Raw genomic sequence first — 20,782 nt, 5'->3', positions numbered from 1 at the left:
CACAGAAGCAGGGAAACTTAGTATGCTGCAGATGCACTGGGGCTTCCCTTTGAAGTCTGTTCAAGGGAAAGGCCTCGCTCTGCAACAATACAGTCTCATTCTCTGAGACTGCATTTGGAGTTTGTCAATTTGTGGAGGTCAAATCTAGAGCAAAACTACAAAGCACCACATTCAGCAAGCCCATGAGCCCTTTGTCCTGTAAGGCACTCTGCTGAGGTCATCTAAATGGTGATGAGTGGGTGTAAAAGGAAGGGAGTATCAAAGACATGGCTGACTTAACCACTCTAAATGTACATGCAGCTTTTAGTCTTTCATTTATAAACCAAAGTCTTAAGTTATAAAAACGCCACTGTTATTTGCAAGTCTTTCTTATCTGCTGTGATGGTTGTGGGAAGGGGATGGGAATGACTACAGTGGTGGAGCTGCTACTGATGGTGATGATGGTGATGATGATGATGGTGATAATGATAATGATGCTAATGGTATGAATGATGGTTATACTGATGATGACGGTGACAGTGATGACTATTTTCTCTAAGCTCATTATATCTTCCAAATTCTTGGAACACCTTCATGCTTCAAGTTTCAGGCCACAAAATACAAGGATTTATTTTGGAACCAATCTAGCAGTGAGGACTCTTACTACACTGATATTTGTTTCCAGTAGCACTTGATAAATCTATAGCTTTTATGAAATATTTGTATTGCATTTTGTGAATATCTGTGGTACATTTCAAGGATGTTCACTAAGTTCTTTTTGGTTAAATATTTATTTGTTTCAGAGAGAGAGAGAGAAAGAGAGAGGGAGAGAAAGAGAGAGGGAGAGAAAGAGAGAGGGAGAGATAGAGAAAGAGAGAGAATATGTGCACCAGGGCCTCTAGCCACTGCAAAAAAAATTCCAGAAGCATACACCCATGTACCAGCTTGTGGATCTGGCTTCTATGGGTTCTGGGGAATCAAACCTGGGTCCTTAGGCTTCAAAGGCAAGCATGTTAACTGTTAAGTCATCTCTCCAGCCCTCACTAAGTTCTTAGGATTATCCTTAATGGATTCTCCCACATAAGCCATATTCCAGTTTCCCATGTCACCACTGCCAACACTACTAAAGTTACATAATTACTGAGGGCTAAAGCAGCACATTCCTGTTCTCTATGTAAGAACCACATGGCAACAAACTGTGTGGCTGGAGCTCCCTATTACTGGTCCAGGCTTCACTGGTCTGAGAAAGATCTAGGCTGAGTGGGGATGAGGTTGACTCTATCAACAGTTTGCATGATAGCTCAGTATTCAGTTTGCCACCCCCAAGTCTCCCATTGGAAACATGTCTCTCCATGTATACTTTCTGTGTCTTTCCTTACTAAGGTTTGGAAAGTAACCTATGACGCATAAGAACTACTGTTAAAAAAGATCTGGGCTGCGATAAATTTGCTGTTTCACATGAGTAAAATTTTGACCCTAGCTAGTGTGCTGTTCTGGGAGGCTGTGGGACTTTCAGGAGGTAGAGCTGGAAGAAGTTGGTCATAGAGGCAGACTCTTGGAAGGCTGTTTGGCCCTGGATTCTTATCTTGCTCTCTGAATCCTTTCTGTGATTAGATGAGCTGCTCTCCCATTACCCTCCCAATCATGATTCCCTGAACACTCTGAGACAATAAGTTAAAATAAATCTTTCTTCCGTTAAGTTCCTTATGTGAGGTATATGTCAAACTAGCGCAAATTAACTATTATAACAAGTAAGAAAAAGAATTATCACCCAAAGTCATTATCTCTGGTGTAGTTATCTAAGAGCATCAGAAATGGTAATACATATTATGGTATTGCCATTACTTTAGCTCTCCCACAACTTTGTCAGTTTGAACTAAATATACCTTATATATCTTTATTATTCTCAGGTTATGAGCCCACAATCTCACATTTTGTAAACTTTCAAATAATTTTAAAGTTGTTGGGATAAATAGCAATATCCCACCTTTGCCTTAAGAAAGACATTCTGACATGTTGTTTCTTAGATGTGCTTTCCTGGGTCTTCATTTGCCCAGCAGTTACTCTGTGCTGTAGCAGTCTACGTTGAAATCTCACATGGGTGAGCAATATTACTATTTCTCTGGGAGCAGGAAGCTGCTCTCCTATCTCAAACCTTTCTGAATATCTTGCTGCCCTTGTATGGCTTGCACTATGATGAGTTTCTTACTTCTCCTTCTTGACTTTTGTCCTATTAACTTTGTTCAATTCATCCAAGTGGCTGTTTCTATGTTACGGTTTATCTCATTTCTTTCCTTTAGTCTGGAGATAGAAACTAATAAACATGTGCCCTTTATGCCTAGAAAACGACAGCAATTCAGAACCTCATTTACCAAGGGCTTTGTCCTGCCACTTTCTGTTAAGTGGAACTCATGGAAATGGCAGTGAAAGTCACACAGATACGGGCTCTGATGTTTGGGACTCACAGGCTGTTGGAGAGAACAATCACTGGATGGTCAGACAAGCACTGGATTTCAATTTAGAGAGTTTCACTGAATTATAATTATTTCTGTGGTTGTGAGAAAAGGATATTCCAGGTTATTCCATACTAGCCCTGAAGTCAGAGAAGAAAGTATCAGGTGAATAGTGAGGAATCTTGATTAGCAGCTATTGAGGAAAGAAATCTTTCCATCCTCAGATGTACCTTGTAAAAATATTGTTTAAAAAAATCATTAAAGGACCCTACCAAAATCTAAGTAGAGGAAATACAATATGCCAATATTTTTACAGTGGCTACTTAGAAAAAAGACAGTGCTATTTTTCAAGAGGCACTTATCATTGCATGGCTGGTATATAGTTCCATAATTGTTCTCTCTCTCCCCGCTCCTCTCCCTCTCTCTCATTCTCTTTCTCTGTGTCTGTGTGTGTGTGTGCTTGTATATGTGTGTGCAAGTTCATGTGTGTGGGTGCATATGTACACTTGTACACATTATGACAATCAGTGAACAACCTCCACTGACATCCTCAAGAACACTATTTGTAAATCATCCTTGCATTTCTTTATGTTTTCATTTAGTGTGGCCAGCTGATTTTTAAGGTCTTCTTTTTTTTTCACTCTCCCTCAACTCTCTCAGCTCTCTTTGAATTCCCTCCAGTGTCTTATCATATTGCTCTAGCTTAGTGATGGTAGCATCCATATGATTATCTATCCTTTGTAGCTTTCCTGTCAGTTCTAGCAGTAGTTTGGTCAGGGTTGCATTGTTCATTGCTTCCACTTGATGTTCTGATCCTAAACACTCTTCTATGTTTTGGTTAGTTGTGATCCTTGTTGGACTGGGTGATCTGTCTGGGTTTTCTTCCATTTTATTTTTCGTGTTATTTCTTTTGCGCTGTGGTCTACCCATGTCAGTGTATGGGCAGGTAGGTGGGTGGAGCAGCCTGGGATCTAGCTTAATGCGAATCCAAAGCAGCCTGGGGCAGTTGTAAGCAGCCTGGGTTTTTGCTCACTCTTGCCAAAGCCGCCTACCTATAGCCTGACAGGGGCACCAAAGTTGCCTGAATTCTCACCCAGTAATGTACCTAAGCTGCCTGCCTTTGAGGTTGAAAGGGGACTGAGGTAGCAATCCCTGAAGGTGCCTAGATTCTGGCTGGGTACACTGGGGTCTGTAAACAGTCTGTGCTCTTCCGCCTCAGGAGAGTGGGGATGGGTGGCGATGTACAGGTAGGGGATGGCAGCTGCGCTGGCGCTAGTGACTCAGTGTGGACTTATGTGGCTCTTGCTGTGGGGTGGGCCCGCTGCACGTGCAATTGTAGTGCAGAGGCAGATGATGTGGGTACGGAATCAGGACACAGCAGAAGCTAACTGGCGGCAAGTGATGTGAGCACAGCAGCAGGGGATCTGGCAGCCACCTATTCATGGCAGGGGTGGCCCCCACAGGCCTGCGAACCGAGCACCACGTGGCTGGTCTACTTGCAGGATCAGAGAACAAGGGCGAGGTAGGAGGTCTCAGCTTCAGTGCAGCAGGCTGGCAGGCGTGACTGGTGGGTGCCCGATCAGAGCACAGCCATGCAGGATGTACGGAGGGTGCGTGGGCGGATGGGCGGAAGGGGGCGCGGGGTGCGATGGTGTGTATGGAGCGAGTGGGGCACGCGGTGGGGGGGGGTCGGGGTGCGCCGGGGCACCGGGCAATCAGGGTGAGTGTGCGGGAAGTGGCAGGGCTCAGGGGGCGTGGGGTGGGGTGCCCTGGAGGGGCGGGGGGGCGTGGGGCGCTCTGATCAGTTAGGGGGCGAGGGGCGCGCTGTTGGTGTGGAGGGGTGCACATGCAGGGGGGGTGTGCGGGGCACGGGGGGGTGTGGGGCACCCGGGGGTGTGGGGGGAGCGCGGGGCACGCGGGGGGTCACGGGGTGCGCAGGGGGGCGCGGGGGAGTGTGCGGGAGGCGCGGGGGGCTAGGGGCACAGGGCACATGGGGGGTGCACGGGGTGCGTGGGGGGGCACAGGGTGCACACCGCAGGGTGGGGGGAGGGAGTGTGGGGCACACCAGGGTGCAGGATGGCAAGGGACACCGCGGGGTGCTCTGCACGTGTGGGGGGGCGGGGCTTGTTGGGTGGGGGGTTGAGGGGGTCGGGTGCGGGGCGTGGAGGGGGGCGGGGTACGCTGAGGCACGCCGGGGCGCAGGACATGTGAAGGTGGGGCACAGGGGACACGGGGCATGCCTGGGCACGCAGGGGCACGCTCAGGATGCGCGGGGGCGCCTGGGCCGCGTGCGGCGGGGGGACGAGGGGCATGAGTGGTGGGGGGTGGGCGGCACCAGGGCGGGGCGCGGGGGGGCAGGGAGTGCTCCAGGGTGCACGGGGCTCAGGGCGCAGATGCTCCGGGGCGCGTAGGGGTGGGGGCGCAGGGCGTGTGGGGAGGGGAGTGCGGCTAGGAGCGCGGGGCCCTCGGGTGGGCGTGAGGGGCGCAGGATGCTGCGGGAAGCCGCGGGGTGTTCTGAACTCGCGGGAGGGGGCGGGTCGCGGGGGGAGGGGGTCAAGGGGGTCGTGGGTCTTGCAGGGGGTGTGGAGCACGCTGAGGTAAGATGGAGCGTGGGACGCTTCGGACGCTGCACGACTCCGCGGGCACTCTGGACGTGCGGCGGGGTTGGGGCGCACGGGGGGGGCCTGGAGGAGTGCGTGGGTGGGGCGCGGGGGTCTCGAGGCACGCGGGGGGGCGCGGGGCACACCTGGGTCCCCCGAGCGCGGGACACTGCGGGGTGCTTGAAGCGCGCCTGCCGCGTGTGGGTAGGGAGCGTTGGGCGTGGGGGGGGAGGCGGGGGCGTGACGCGCGGAGGGGGGGCTCGAGGCTCGTGGGGGTGGGGCGCGGGGGTCTCGGGGCATGTGAGGGGCGCAGGGGTGCAGCGCACGCCTGGGCTCCCGGGGCGTGGGGCGCTTGGGGCGCGCCTGCTGTGTGTGGATAGGGAGTGTGGGGTGCGCGGGGCGTAGGGTGCATGGGGGTTGGGCGGGTGGGGGGGTGGGGCGCGGGGCTCTGGGGCGTGCGGGGGGCGTGGGGCACGTGACAGGCCTGGGCGCCCAGGACGCGGGAGGCTTCGGTTCGCTCGGGCTGTGCCTCAGCGTGTGGATAGGGAGCGTGGGGCGCGCTGGGGGGGAGGGGCACTCTGGAGGGGCGGGGGTACACGGGCGTGGGGCGCAGGGGTTGTGGGGCACGCAGGGCCACCGGGATGCGGGGGCTTGGTGCGCACGGGGCGCTGGGCCGCTGGGGTGCCGGGCCGCGCCCGATGCGTCGATTCGCGGCGGGCGGGGTGGCAGGGCGTGGGTCGCGGGGGTGTGTGCTTCCCTCTTTTACCCCGATCTGTGCCCTCCCTCTTCAAAAAGTTCCTAATTTCCCTTGAATACTTACCTTTTTTTCCCCTTGTTGTTTGTAGTGCAGCTAGGCGGTCGCCTTCTTGACCAGACTCTAGTGCCAGAAGGTGCTACATAGGCGACTGGGGAAATGACCAAGATCTGTCCAAGCAACACATTGTTTAACCTAATTAGCAACAAATAACCAGATGTGATGCCCACACAAGTGCAATAGTGGTACACAGCCATGGTGAGGAATCAATTGCTCTTGATTTGGCTAACTGATCCACTCAGTGGTACTAGACCCTTAGCTGGAGCTGGGAAACAAGTCAGAACCATACCCAAACACAAGCCCACTCTACAATATCAAGCTACCATCAATCATGGGCTACAAGAGGGCCTACACCTATTAAACTCTCTATTAAAAAAGTAAGTGTTATCTCAATTTTCCGGGTGCTAACTTACTCTCTGTTGGAGAATCTGCTTCTTTTTTTCAGATAGATGCAGATCCTAAGAAGAGAGCTGCCACAACATACCTCAAAAGGGGCCCAACTGAAACTAAGGACAACTGGTGAAACAAGCAAGGGTGATGTTTTCCTGTGAACCGGATACCAGCACAAAGGGGAAGGAGATCAACGCAGAGAAAAATCAACTCCTACCAAATCAGAGAGCCAGAGCCTCAGAGGCCCCCAACACCTCAACACTGAAGCAGACCAAAAATGAACCCAACATGGCTCAGGGAAATTTTGCGGAAGAGTGGGCGGAAAGAATGTCAGAGTTACATGTTGGGTCATGATTTGCAGAGACATTTATCATACTAATAACTGGGGGCTAACTCCACAATGCACGACCCATTTTCATTAACAAGGAGGGTCTAATGGGAGGGGTAGATCACAGATGAGCCTAAATAATGGTACCAAACTGCCTGTATTCACTGAAAAGAAAACTAATAAATTAAATTAAAAAAAAAAAGAACACTATTTGTAGTAGTTTGAATATATGTCCCCTACAACTCAAGTGTTTTATAAAACTTGTAACTTGGATTTCCAAATGAATGGCTGGAAGAGGTGTCATTGGGGGCAGACTGTAGGAAGCAGCCCTAAGCTGTGCTCTAGGGTGGATCTGATTTCCAGGCCAAAGGTGTGCAGAGAAGTCTTAGCTGTGGACAGGCCCTGCTGTTTCCCGCCTGATTTTATTTATTTATTTGCTCCTTTTAGTGTGCTCTGGATGGTGATGGTTTCTCTCTGCTTGAATGTATGGAAGCAGCTTCCTACACCACCCCCATACCCTCCCCTCCCCATCCACATGGATTGGTAATCTAGTGTTGAAATAAATCCCTTCCTCCCCTAAACTGTGCCTGTTTGGATGTTCATCTCAGCAACATGGAGGTGACTACAACACCATCTATGTCTACTGAGTCAGAGTCTCTCAGCTTAGAGTTTACCAATTAAACTACACTGGCTGCCCAGCAAGCTCCAAGGATGGACTGCCTTACCCAGAAGTTTTACACAGGTACTGAGAATCATCTGGAGGTCCTCATGCTTAGGAGGCAAGCACTCTATTGATTGAAATATTTCCCCAGCACCACCACTGATTTCCTTGGAAAGTAAAGTGGAGGCTATGTACATTATTGATAACTGAGCAAATCTGAACTATAGTCCTAAATTTTGCATGTCAGTTTTATTGGGGAAATGGCATAATACTTTTTACTTTATTCGAATATTAACTGAAATCTTTCATTAAAGTTTTAAGAAAAGTTGTAAAATTAGCACAATAAATAAAAATGAATCCCCTTTTATCTTTAAGCTCAATCTTAGGAAGAGCCTAGGAGTTTTAGAACGGTTTAGTGTGACCACCATCTCATCTCATGAGGCTGATCATGACAGCAGACTGAAGAACTTGGAAAGTATTCCTGGGAGTAAGAGTAAGGAAGTTTTTTTTTCTCCTCTCTGACAGGATCATATGGGTTAATTTCATTTTCAAACCATAATATAAATATCAGCCATTCTTGTTCACCTCCTCAAATTTAAGGGTAAACATGAGGTTCAGTGCATTAAAGAAAGAGCACAGACATGCAGCGATTTCATCTCACCCAAACATGAATGACTATAATCAAGAAAAGTATTGATAGCAAATGCTGGTGAGGTTGCTGGGAAAGGAGAACTTATATTCACTGTCGGTGGAGGTATAAACCATTACAGCTACTATATCAGTGTGGAGGTTTCTCAGAAAGCTAACCTTTGATTGCCCATATGAGCCAACTCTACCACTCCAGGGCACAAAAGACTGTATCCTACCACAGAGACACATGTTCATGTTGACAGATGTTCTCTTCACAATAGCTAGGAAATGGAGTCAACATAAATGTACATCGCCTGTCACTGCATAATCAAAATATGATAATATAAATAATGGAATAATCTATAAAGAAAAACGGGGTTTTGAAGTTTGCAGGAAAACTTTTTAAAATGTGTGGTGAGTTATCTCAGACACAGAAAGGCAAAAATCATGTGTTCATGTAAATAAGGGCATTTGAGACTGAGTATGGGCTACGGCTGTTATAGGAGCACACAAGAAAGTGACAAGAGGCGATGAGAAGAGAGGGAGAGACAAGAGGAAAACTGCAGCATGCACGTGTGCAAAGGAGGCTAAGTTGGGGCCGGGGAGGAGGGAACGGGGAACACTTGGGGAAAAGGAAACATAAAACAAAATTTGTTTGAAGATAACACAATGAAACCTAATTCTCTGTATGCTAATAAAAAATGCTTAAAAATAAAGATCTTAATTTTTATCTAGTTGTAGGTATGCATGCACCCAGAAGCCTGAGTAAATCCAGCATTCTGGAGGATAAAACTGGAGGACAGATTTCCTGGTAGCTTGGGCTATTGAACTGGACCCTGTTTCAAAAGAAAATTTTGCTTTTGCTCATCACTGAATCTTTTTTCACAGTAATCACACAAATATTGTTTCCCAGTATCACATTAAGAGTTGCCAAAATGTTAACTCACAGTTTTTTCTGTTATCATTATTATAACAAATCTGTTTCTTGGCTCCATAGTTCCATACATTAATAAAGCCAGCATTGCTGATTGTTTCCAAATTCAAACATGAGTACAGTAACTATGCATACTTCTCAGTTAGGTTTGAAAGTGCCCATGGTGTGAAAAAGCTACCACCAAATAAAAGTGTCACTTAAGAGCTTGAGACACAGACTGTCAAAGCTGTTTGTCTGAGGGATATCAACTCAAGTATGCTTCATCAGAGTTGGAGATGAACCAACTAGAGCAATATGGAAATGAAGCAAGAGAATATATGAACTCAGTATCAGGCTGTTCCTTATTGGTCTTGAGGCTACCATTCTCAGATGTAGTTGAGGAGGATATGTAAAAGGAAGGGGCTATCAAGACAGAGAATGAGGGAAGAAAGGGAGGAAACACAATATGAATAGGTCAATTTCCTCTGTTGAATCTGTTGAATTAGATCTGGCTTGACAAGTTCTTTCTTTCTTTCTTTCTTTCTTTTTTTTTTTTTTTTTTTTTTTTTTGAGGTACAGTCTTGCTTTAGTTCAGGCTGACCTGGAATTCAGTATGTAGTATCAGGATGGTCTCAAAATCAAGGCAGTCATTCTACCTCTGCCTCCCAAGTACTGGGATTAAAGGCATGTGTCTCTGTGCCTGGTACTACTAGTTCTTAATGATAGCCTGTTTGCTTGGTTTGGAGCAATAGTTCCTGTGCAGCATGTGACCTGATCGGGCTGTAGTTTGGAAAGTTATTTATAACCCAAAAGAATTTCCTGTGCGTTAAACCCTGTTCCAAGGACAGCATGTCACAGAAGCTTCTGTGACTCAGTTCATGCTTGCTGGGACTCCCCAGAATTACTAACCCTTAAAATGCATAGAACTTTCTTAGTATGTATGGTGTGTGTGTGTGTGTTTGTGTGTCTGTGTGTGTGTGTGCGTGTGTGTGTGTCTGTGTGTGTGTGTGTGTGTGTGTATGTTCATGTATATGTGCACAGGTATGGGCAAGTGTACATGCATATGTGTACACATGAGGCCAGAAGTCAAGATCAGGTATCTTACTCATACTTGCAATACAAAGATTTAGTGACTGAGCTATCTCCTAAGTCTTAATGAATAGCACTGAAAAGTATGAGTGAGAAGTTTGTGGAGTTACAGTGAGCTCGACCCCTCTCTAGGTTTAATGCTTGGTCCACCTCCAGTGCACTACATCTTGAGCCACTTGGACTCAAGACCTGGATTATTGGAAATAAAGAAGAGAGTATAAAACTCTGAATCATCTATTTGTGAAAACATCAGAAAACAAAATAAAACTACTGAACCATGTCAAAAGAAAGAGGTCACAGTTCAGAAACAAAGCAAGATTGTTGGCTTTTGACAGCAGCCAAAAGTCATCTATGACAAGGTAGTCTACATTGTGATGATATTGCCATTAAAAGGGAAGGTGATCGGAGAGAACACTGTAAAGTGTAAGCTTGGTTAGTTTTTCACTTTTAAGCCTTCTGTATATTTTTTCACATGAAGAAACTGAAATGAAGCTTCATACTTAGAGTGATGTTTTCAAGAGTGGGTGATCGGACTTCCCGTCAAGATGGCGACCTACTAGCAGCACTACAGACAACAAGGAAAACAAAGGCAAGTATTCAAGGGAAATTAGAAATTTTTTGCAAGAGGGAGGGCATAGATTAGGGTAAAAGAGGGAACCACACACCCCGCGACCCACGCCCCGCCACCCCGCCTGCAACGACCCGACACATCAGGGACGGCCTGGCGCCCGGTGCCGTGGCGGCCCCGCGAGCCCCACAACCCCCGCACCCCACGCCCGCGCACCCTCCCCACGCCCATCACGCCCCGTGCGCCCCTTCCCCCGCGAGCTCCACACTCCCGATTCACACGCAGCAGGCACGCCCAGAGCACCACGTGGCTTCCCACGCCCCAGGCAAGCAGACATGCGCCGAGCCCCCGCATGCCCCCGAGACCCCTGTGACCCACCCCCGAGCCTCGAAACCCCCCCCCCCGCGCTGCGCCCCCCCACGTGCCCCGCCCTCCCTATCCACTCACGGAGGGGCACGCCCCAAGCGACCTGCAGCATCCCGTGCCCCAGGCGCCCAGGCGTGCACTGCGCCACCAAGCCCCCCGAGTGCCCCACCCCCGCGCTCCTTGAGCCCCCCCCCACGCGCCCCACTCCCCCCCCCATGCGCATCCAGAGCGCCCCACACGCCCCTTATTACCTCAGCGTACTCCGCGCCCCCTGTGTGACCCGTGACCCCCTCCCTCACGTGAACTGCCCCCGCCCCCCCCCCCCCCCCCCCGCGAGTCCAGAGCACCCGTGGGGTCCTGAAGTGTCCCGCGCTCCCCGCACCCACCTGAGCGCTCCGCCCCCCCTGCATTCCGTGCTCCTAGCCGCCCCACTGTGCACCGCCCCCCTGCGTGCCCTGTGCCCCCCAAACCCCCACCCCCACGCGCCCCAGGGCATCCAGCACCCCCGAACCCTTTGCACCGCACAGGACCCCCTGCCCTCCGCGCCCCGCCCACTCTGCGCACCCCGCGTCCCCCCGCTGCACATGGCCCGCGTGCCCCCACGCGTCCTAAGTGAACCCCTGTGTGACCAGGCATGCCCCGCGACACTCGTGCCCCACCCATGCGCGTCTCGCGCCCCTCCCAGCGACCCCCCCCCCCCCCCCCGCACATCTTGAGCCCCAGCATGCCTCAGCATGCCCTGGCCCCTCCCCGCCCCGCAACCCCCACGTGACCCCCGCGACTCCCCCGTGCGCCCTGCCCCCCCCGCGCGTCCAGAGCACCCCGCGGTGTCCCGTGGCCTCAGGCACCCCCGTGTACCCCGCGCCCTCTCCCCAGGCGCACCCCGCAACCCCCGCACACCCAGTGCCCCCCGCGCCCCCCCCAAGTGCCCCATGCCCCTAGCCCCCCATGCACCACGGCATCCCACGTGTCCTGCGCCTCCCACATGCTCCCCCACGTCCCCCGGTGGGTCTGTGCACCCCCCCCCCCGCGTGCCCCACACCCTCCCTGCGCCCCCCAGGCACCCCTCGTGCCCCACGCCCTGCACACCCCCCTGCGCGCACGCCCCCCCCATGACCATGGCACGCCCCTTGCCCTCCCATACTGACCAGAGCGCCCCACACCCCCCGCCCCTCCAGGGCACCCCACCCCGCGCCCCCTGAGCCCTACTGCCTCCCACACGCCCCACCCTGATTGCCCGGTGCCCTGGTGCGCCCCGCGCTGCCCCACCGCATACCCCACTCGCTCCACACACCCCGTCGCACCCCGCGCCCCCCGTCAGCTCACCCGCCCACGTACACTCCGCACGTCCTGTGCGGCTGTGCTCTGATCGGGCACCCACCAGTCACACCTGCCAGCCTGCTGCACTGAAGCTGAGACCTCCTACCTTGCCCTTGTTCTCTGATCCTGCGAGTAGACCAGCCACCTGGTGCTCGGTTCGCAGGCCTGTGGGGGCCACCCCTGCAGTGAATATGTGGCTGCCAGATCCCCTGCTGCTGTGCCCACATCACTTGTCACCGGTCATCCTCTGCTGTGTCTTGATTCCATACCCACGTCATCTGCCTCTCCACTACAATTGCACGTGCAGCGGGCCCACTCCCACAGCAAGAGCCACACAAGTCCACACTGAGTCACTAGTGCCAGCCCAGGGGCCATCCTCTACCTGTACATTGCCATCCATCCCCCACTCCCCTGAGGCGGGAGAGCACAGACTGTTTACAGACCCCAGTGTACCCAGCCAGAGTCTGGGCACCTTCAGGGCTTGCTACCTCAGTCCCGTTTCAAGCTCAAAGGCAGGCAGCTTAGGTGCATTACTGGGTGAGAATTTAGGCAACTTTGGTGCCCCTGTCAGGCCATAGGTAGGCGGCTTTGCCAAGAGTTAGCAAAAACCCAGGCTGCTTGCAACTGTCCCAGGCTGCTTTGGATTCGCATTAAGCTAGATCCCAGGCTGCTCCACCCACCTACCTGCCCATACACTGACATGGGTAGACCACAGCGCAAAAGAAATAACACGAAAAATAAAATGGAGGAAAACCCAGACAGATCACCCAGTCCAACAAGGATCACAACTAACGAAAACATAGAAGAGTGTTTAGGATCAGAACATCAAGTGGAAGCAATGAACAATGCAACCCTGACCAAACTACTGCTAGAACTGACAGGAAAGCTACAAAGGATAGATAATCGTATGGATGCTATCATCACTAAGCTAGAGCAATATGATAAGACACTGGAGGGAATTCAAAGAGAGCAAAGAGAGTTGAGGGAGAGTGAAAAAAAAGAGGACCTTAAAAAGCAGCTGGCCATACTAAATGAAAATATAAAGAAATGCATGGATGACTTCCAAGAATCATCAAGAATATCAGAAAATGAGACAAAAAGGGAACTGGACAAAGCGATGGAAGTGATACATAGGAATGTAGTAGAAAATGCAAACTTAATTGAACAAGTCCAAAACTCACTAAGGGCTCTCAAGAATAGAGTCAGCGAAGCGGAAGATAGAAATTCTGAATTGAAAGACAGGATCGAAGAAACAGTTCGAGAGTCCAAAAATTTCAGTAAGTTCAAAAGTTCCTGTGAACAGAACATGAGAGAATTGTGGGATACACTTAAACGTCCTAATATCAGAATCATTGGAATACCAAAAGGAGAAGAATTTCAGACCAAAGGCATGGAGAACCTATTTAACACAATAATTGAAGAAAACTTCCCCCATCTCTTAAAAGAAAGGCCCATCAAGATTCAAGAAGCAAACACAACTCCTAACCGACTAGACCAAAGGAGAAACTCCCCAAGACATATTATTATTAAGACTCTAAACATTGACACCAAGGAAGAAATCCTAAAATCAGCTAGGGAAAAACAGCACACCACTTTCAAAGGAAACCCCAACAGAATTACTTCAGAATTCTCAATGGAAACCCTGAAAGCTAGAAGGGCCTGGAATGATACTCTCCAAACTCTAAGAAACTATGGCTTCAGACCCAAACTACTCTACCCTGCAAAAGTCTCCCTTATAATAGATGGTGAAAGGAAAACTTTCCATGACAAAACTCAGCTTTACAATTACATGAACACAAAACCAAACCTACAGAAAGTACTCCAGGAAATTCTCCACAGAGAAGAAACAAATAACCAAACACAAATGCCTACAAGAAGCAGATCACAGCAACCAAACCCAGAGTAGATAGAAAAAAAAAAAAATTAAATTCCATGGAAATGCCAACACACCTCTACCACCACAACATGACAGGGATCAAATCAAATCTCACAGTCATCACCCTAAACATTAATGGCCTTAATTCACCCATCAAGAGACACAGGCTAACAGGGTGGATCAAAAAATTAGACCCCTCAATCTGCTGCCTTCAAGAAACCCACCTTACCACAAAAGACAGAAACCTCCTCAGGGTGAAAGGGTGGAAAACAATATTCCAGGCAAATGGAAATAAGAAACAAGCAGGGGTAGCTATATTAATATCAGATAAAGTTGACTTCAAACCAAAAACAATCAAAAAAGACAAAGAAGGCTACTTCCTACTTATAAAGGGAACAATCCATCAAGAGGATATTACAATCATAAATCTGTATGCACCAAACACAGGGGCACCACAGTTCATAAAACAAAACGTACTTGACAATAAAACAGAAATAACCACCAACACCATCATAGCTGGGGACTTCAACACACCATTATCAGTAATAGACAGATCATCCAAACAGAAGCTCAACAGGGAAGTAAGAGAGCTCAACAAAACCATAGAGCACTTAGACCTAACAGACATCTACAGAACATTCCATCCCAAATCCACAGACTACACATTCTTCTCAGCAGCCCATGGGACATTATCTAAAATAGACCATATACTGGGTCACAAAGATAGCCTCCACATATTTAGGAAAATTGTCATAATTCCCTGCATGATATCAGATCATAATGCTATATTCCTAGAAATCAACAACAATAAAAAAACAACAAGAACCCCAACGGCAACTGGAAACTGAATAGCACACTCTTAAACAATAAATGGATAGTGGATGAAATAAAAAATGAAATTGCAAAATTTCTGGAATTGAATGACAATGAGAACACATCATACCAAAACTTATGGGACACAATGAAGGCAGTCCACAGGGGAAAATTCATAGCACTCAATGCCTTCATAAAAAAGACATAAAGATCCCAAATCAATAGCCTAACCATCCACCTAAAGGCATTGGAAAAACAAGAAAAATCCAACCAAGAGAGCTCCAGAAGGAAAGAAATAATTAAAATCAGAGCAGAAATTAATGAATTGGAAACCAAGGAAACAATTAAGGCAATTGACAAAACAAAGAGCTGGTTCTTTGAAAAAATAAACAAGATTGACAAACCTCTGGCCAATTTGATCAAGCAAAAAAAGGAGAGACTCCAAATTAACAAAATTCAAAATGAGAAAGGAGAGATCACAACTGACATCAGTGAAATCGGCAGAATCATTATGACTTATGTCAAAAACCTCTACTCCACAAAGTTGGAAAATGTGGAGGAGATGGATAAATTCCTGGATGCATATCATCTACCAAAGCTAAACTCAGAGCAGATCAATCACCTCAATGAACCCATCACACTCATGGAGATTGAAAAAGTAATAAAAAACCTCCCAAAAAAGAAGAGTCCAGGACCAGATGGATTCCCAGCCGAATTTTATCAAACCTTCATCGAAGAACTCAAACCCATCTTCCTAAAACTGTGCCACACAATTGAAGAACAGGGAAAGCTACCCAACTCCTTCTATGAAGCTGGTATCACCCTAATCCCAAAACCAGGCAGAGATGCCACAAGAAAAGAATTATCGGCCTATTTCCCTAATCAACATAGACGCAAAGATCCTCAACAAAATACTTGCAAACCGAATCCAACAACACATCAAAAGCATTATCCACCTTGACCAAGTGGGATTTGTCCCAGGAACACAAGGGTGGTTCAACATACAAAAATCTGTCAATGTAATACACCCTATAAACAAGCTTAAACATAAAATTCACATGATCATTTCAATAGATGCAGAAAAGGCCTTTGACAAGATACAACATCACTTCATGATCAAAACATTGGAGAGAATCGGCATGGCTGGTTCACATCTTACCATAATAAAGGCAATATACAAAGCTCCAAAGGCCCAGATAATACTTAACAGAGAGAGACTGGAGGAATTCCCATTGAGATCAGGAACAAGACAGGGATGTCCTCTCTCACCTCTGCTTTTCAATATAGTTCTGGAAGTCCTAGCCCAAGCAATAAGGCAGGAGAAGGAAATAAAAGGGATACAATTTGGAAAGGAAGAAGTTAAGTTAGTTCTATTCGCTGATGACATGATTGTATATGTAAGAGACCCGAGAGACTCCATCCCAAAACTCCTGAAAGTGATTAACTCCTATAGCAAAGTAGCAGGATACAAAATCAATGCACAAAAATTGGTAGCATTTCTGTATGCAAATGACAAAGACACAGAAAAAGAAATAAAAGACATAGTCCCATTTTCAATAGCAACAAAAAAAATAAAATACCTTGGAATAACATTAAACAAGGAAGCAAAAGATCTATACAACGAAAATATAAAAACTCACAAAAAAGAAATTGAGGAGGACTTGAAAAGATGGAAAGACCTCCCATGCTCCTGGATAGGCAGAATTAACATTGTGAAGATGACAATCCTACCAAAGGCAATATATAGATTTAACGCAATTCCAATTAAAATCCCTACAGTGTTCTTCACAGAGATAGAAAAAATGATCTCAAATTTCATATGGAAAGGTAGAAGGTCTCGCATATCCAAACATATCCTCAGCAAAAGAAATACCTCTGGTGGCATCACCATACCTGATATAAAACTATATTACAAAGCCATAGTAATAAAAACAGCATGGAACTGGCATAAAAACAGGAGTATAGACCAATGGAATAGACTTGAGGACCCGGATTTTGGGTCAAGCAACTATAGGTACTTGATATTCGACAAAGGCCCAAACAATATAGACTGGAAAAAAGATAGCATCTTCAACAAATGGTGCTGGACAAACTGGATAGCCACATGCAGGAAACTAAACTTGATCCACACATTTCACCATGCACAACACTCAAATCCAAATGGATCAAAGACCTCAACATAAGACCAGAAACTCGAAAACTACTGGAAGAAAATTTAGGAAGTACTTTCCATGATATAGGAATGGAAAAAGACTTCCTGAATAAAACCCCAGTGGCTCAAGTTCTTAAACAGTCACTCAACCATTGGGATCATATGAAGCTTAAGAGTTTCTTTACAGACAAGCATATAATAAGCAAAGCCAATAGAATACCCAAAGAATGAGAGAAAATATTTGCAGGTTATCCAACTGATAGAGGCCTTATCTCTAGAATTTACAAAGAACTCAAACGTCTAAACAATAAGAAGACAAATACCCCACTCACAAAATGGGGCACAGAGTTAAACAGGCAATTCACAGAGGAAGAGATACAAATGGCAAACACACACCTAAGAAAATGTTCATCATCCCTAATCATCAGAGAAATGCAAATTAAAACAACTATGAGATTCCACCTTACCCCAATAAGGATAGCCAACATCAAAAGGTGAAATGAAAATAAATGCTGGCGAGGATGTGGAGAAGCAGGGACACTCATTCACTTGGTGGGAATGCAGGATGGTACAACCTCTTTGGAAAGCAATATGGAGACTCCTGAAAAAGCTGGCTATAGAAATACCAACAGACCCAGTTATACCATTACTGGGCATCTACCCTAAAACCTTCAAACCCAAAGCCAGAGAGATTTGCTCAACCATGTTTGTAGCGGGTCAATTCATAATAGCTAAAAGCTGGAACCAACCCAGATGTCCATCATTAGAAGAATGCATAACAAAGATGTGGTATATCTACACAATGGAATTCTATACAGCAGTAAGAAAAAAATGACATAAAGAAATTTGAGGAAAAATGTTTGAACCTGGAACAGATCATTCTCAGCGAACTTACCCAATCACAGAAAAAAAATCGACACATAGTCTCACTCATCTGCAGCACCCAACCTGAATCTGCCCAAGATGCCTTACATACCCAGAAAGCACCTCATGGACTAGACAATAAGATGGATGGGAGGGCGGGGAGGGAATCAAAGGGTGGAAAACAGTAATCCGTACACAAACGGCAATGGTACCATAAAATTCTACTTCCTAAAAGACAGACCAAATGGCTGAAACTTCACTAGACCCTTACAGGAAACACCTGAACTACAAGACACTGGAGAGGGTAGGATCAAAACTGACCTAAATCTTCTACATCTTCCCTCCTTCCCTGTCCCCCTCTCCCCTCTATCTCTATACTCTCTAACTCTTGTATATTAGTTATCTTTTTCCTCAATTTCTTAGTGGACACTGACCTGTAACCCCCAGTTCCAGCTTGGGCCTACCATCCACAATGAGCTTTTGATCAGAGAAACCTACAAGGTTTCCCAAAACAATGACAGACTTCTGTCAGAGTACTTGATGACCCACCAAAGGCCAGTGGTAAGACCCTATTGCTGAAGACTCCATACACAGCTGACGTGTAAAATGGAATGACATGGCCGGAAGCCAGGAGAGAGTCAGTCCCCAGACAGTCAGCATGTCTAGTGCCAGAAGGCGCTACATAGGCGACTGGTGGAAATGACCAAGATCTGTCCAAGCAACACATTGTTTAACCTCATTAGCAACAAATAACCGGATGTGATGCCCACACAAGTGCAATAGTGGTACACAGCCATGGTGAGGAATCAATTGCTCTTGATTTGGCTAACTGATCCACTCAGTGGTACTAGACCCACAGCTGGAGCTGGGAAACAAGTCAGAACCATACCCAAACACAAGCCCACTCTTCAATATGAAGCTACCATCAATCATGGGGTATAAGAGGGCCTAAATCTACCATACTGTCTATCAAAAAAGTAAGTGTTATCTCAATTTTCCGGGTGCTAACTTACTCTCCATTGGAGAATCTGCTTCTCTTTTCCAGATAGATGCAGATCCTAAGAAGAGAGCTGCCCCAACATACCTCAAAAGGGGCCCAACTGAAACTAAGGACAACTGGCGAAATAAGCAAGGGTGATGTTTTCCTGTGAACCGGATACCAGCACAAAGGGGAAGGAGACCAACGCAGAGAAAAATCAACTCCTACCAAAGCAGAGAGCCAGAGCCTCAGAGGCCCCCAACACCTCAGCACTGAAGCAGACCAAAAATGAACCCAACATGGCTCAGGGAAATTTTGCAGAAGAAGGGACGGAAAGAATGTCAGAGTCACATGTTGGGTCATGATTTGCAGAGACATTTATCATACCAATAACTGGGGGCTAACTCCACAATGCACGACCCATTTTCATTAACAAGGAGGGTCTAATGGAAAGGGGTAGATCACAGATGAACCTAAATAATGGTACCAAACTGCCTGTATTTACTGAAAAGAAAACCAATAAATTAAATTAAAAAAAATAAATAAATAAAAATAAAAGGGAGGTATCTCACCTAAGGTACTGGAATTTTCATTTAATATACTGAATCTTCAAGATGCAGCCTTATTATTGTCAAGTATGACACCTTTACCCAAACTCTATTTTTTTTTTTTTTTTGAGGCAGGGTCTCACTCTAGTTAAAGCTGACCTGGAATTCACTATGTAGTCTCAGTGTGGCTTCGAACTCATGGTGATCTTCCTACTCCTGCCTCCCGAGTGCTGGGATTAAAGGAGTGCACCACCATGCCCAGCCCAAACTATTCTTAAGTTATATTTTTTGTTAACTTAAAAAGTCATAGGTTTGGCTCCCCAGACCTCATCATTGAAGCAGACCTAAAATGAACTCAACATGGCTCAGGGAAATTTTTCAGAAGTGGACTAGAAAGAATGTCAGCCATACATTGTGTCATGATACACAGAGACATTTCCTCTTACTCATAACTGAGGACTAACTCCACAATGCATGACCCATATACTTTAACATGGAGGGTCCAGGGGGAGGGGGGAGTACAGGGAAGGAGGATAATAATGGTACCAACTTGACTGTATTCACTGAGTACAAAACTAATTAATAATAATAATAATATTCTAGAGTTAATGAAAAATGTCATAGGTTTACATATGACTTTTCATACATCCTTAGTTTCAGTTAACTTTATCCCCATATCCTCTCACTCCCAATCTACCTCCACCAATCTCTGCTTAAAGCTTAAAGAATAGATTTTGTTTGAATAAGCCACACTATACTGTAATAAACTTACTATTTCAGAGACAGAATTAAAAGTATGTGCAATACCAAGTGTTACTGAAAGCCAGCTCTATTAGGAAGAAAGGTATTACTTTTGTCTTTTAAAAATGTTCTATGACTTTTTCTTAAAATGTCAGATGTATAATCTTAATCAGGTTCAACAGACTTTTTCTGTAAAGGGCAGGCAACATGGTAACTTGAGCTAGTGCTTTGCATGAAGGTGGTTAAATATGTTTTCATCATCTTATGGGGCTGTGGAGAATTGCTCTAAACGTGGAGTCTCTTTACTTGAAAGTCATAAAATTCCAGGTACACATGGGTTTCTCAACTACAGGTGGCTATGATTCTCTTGTAGGTAGCCTGGTGGTGGTTTTAAAATTAACCTTTACATAAAAAAATAAAAAAAAACAAAACACCTGACATCCACAGCTATACTTTTTAAATGATACACACTGATTAGTGGTCTTTTTGTATGCTTTAATGCTTACATACTTATTAATTAATACAATGACCAAATATGTAGAGCTCTTTGCTGGATTCTAATGTCTCAGAGACAGACTACAACAAGAAGCCTAAACTGAAAGCTTGCCTATTTTGGTCATCTTCTCTCTATTATGGTTTCTCAACCTGGATACTGATACCACTTTAGAATGAACAATTCTTCAATGTGAGTGGCTGTC

The sequence above is a fragment of the Jaculus jaculus genome, chromosome 6 (assembly GCF_020740685.1).
Source record: "Jaculus jaculus isolate mJacJac1 chromosome 6, mJacJac1.mat.Y.cur, whole genome shotgun sequence".
In the NCBI taxonomy this organism is placed as follows: Eukaryota; Metazoa; Chordata; class Mammalia; order Rodentia; family Dipodidae; genus Jaculus; species Jaculus jaculus.
The sequence above is the reverse complement of the archived record's forward strand: the minus strand, read 5'-3'. Positions refer to the sequence as shown.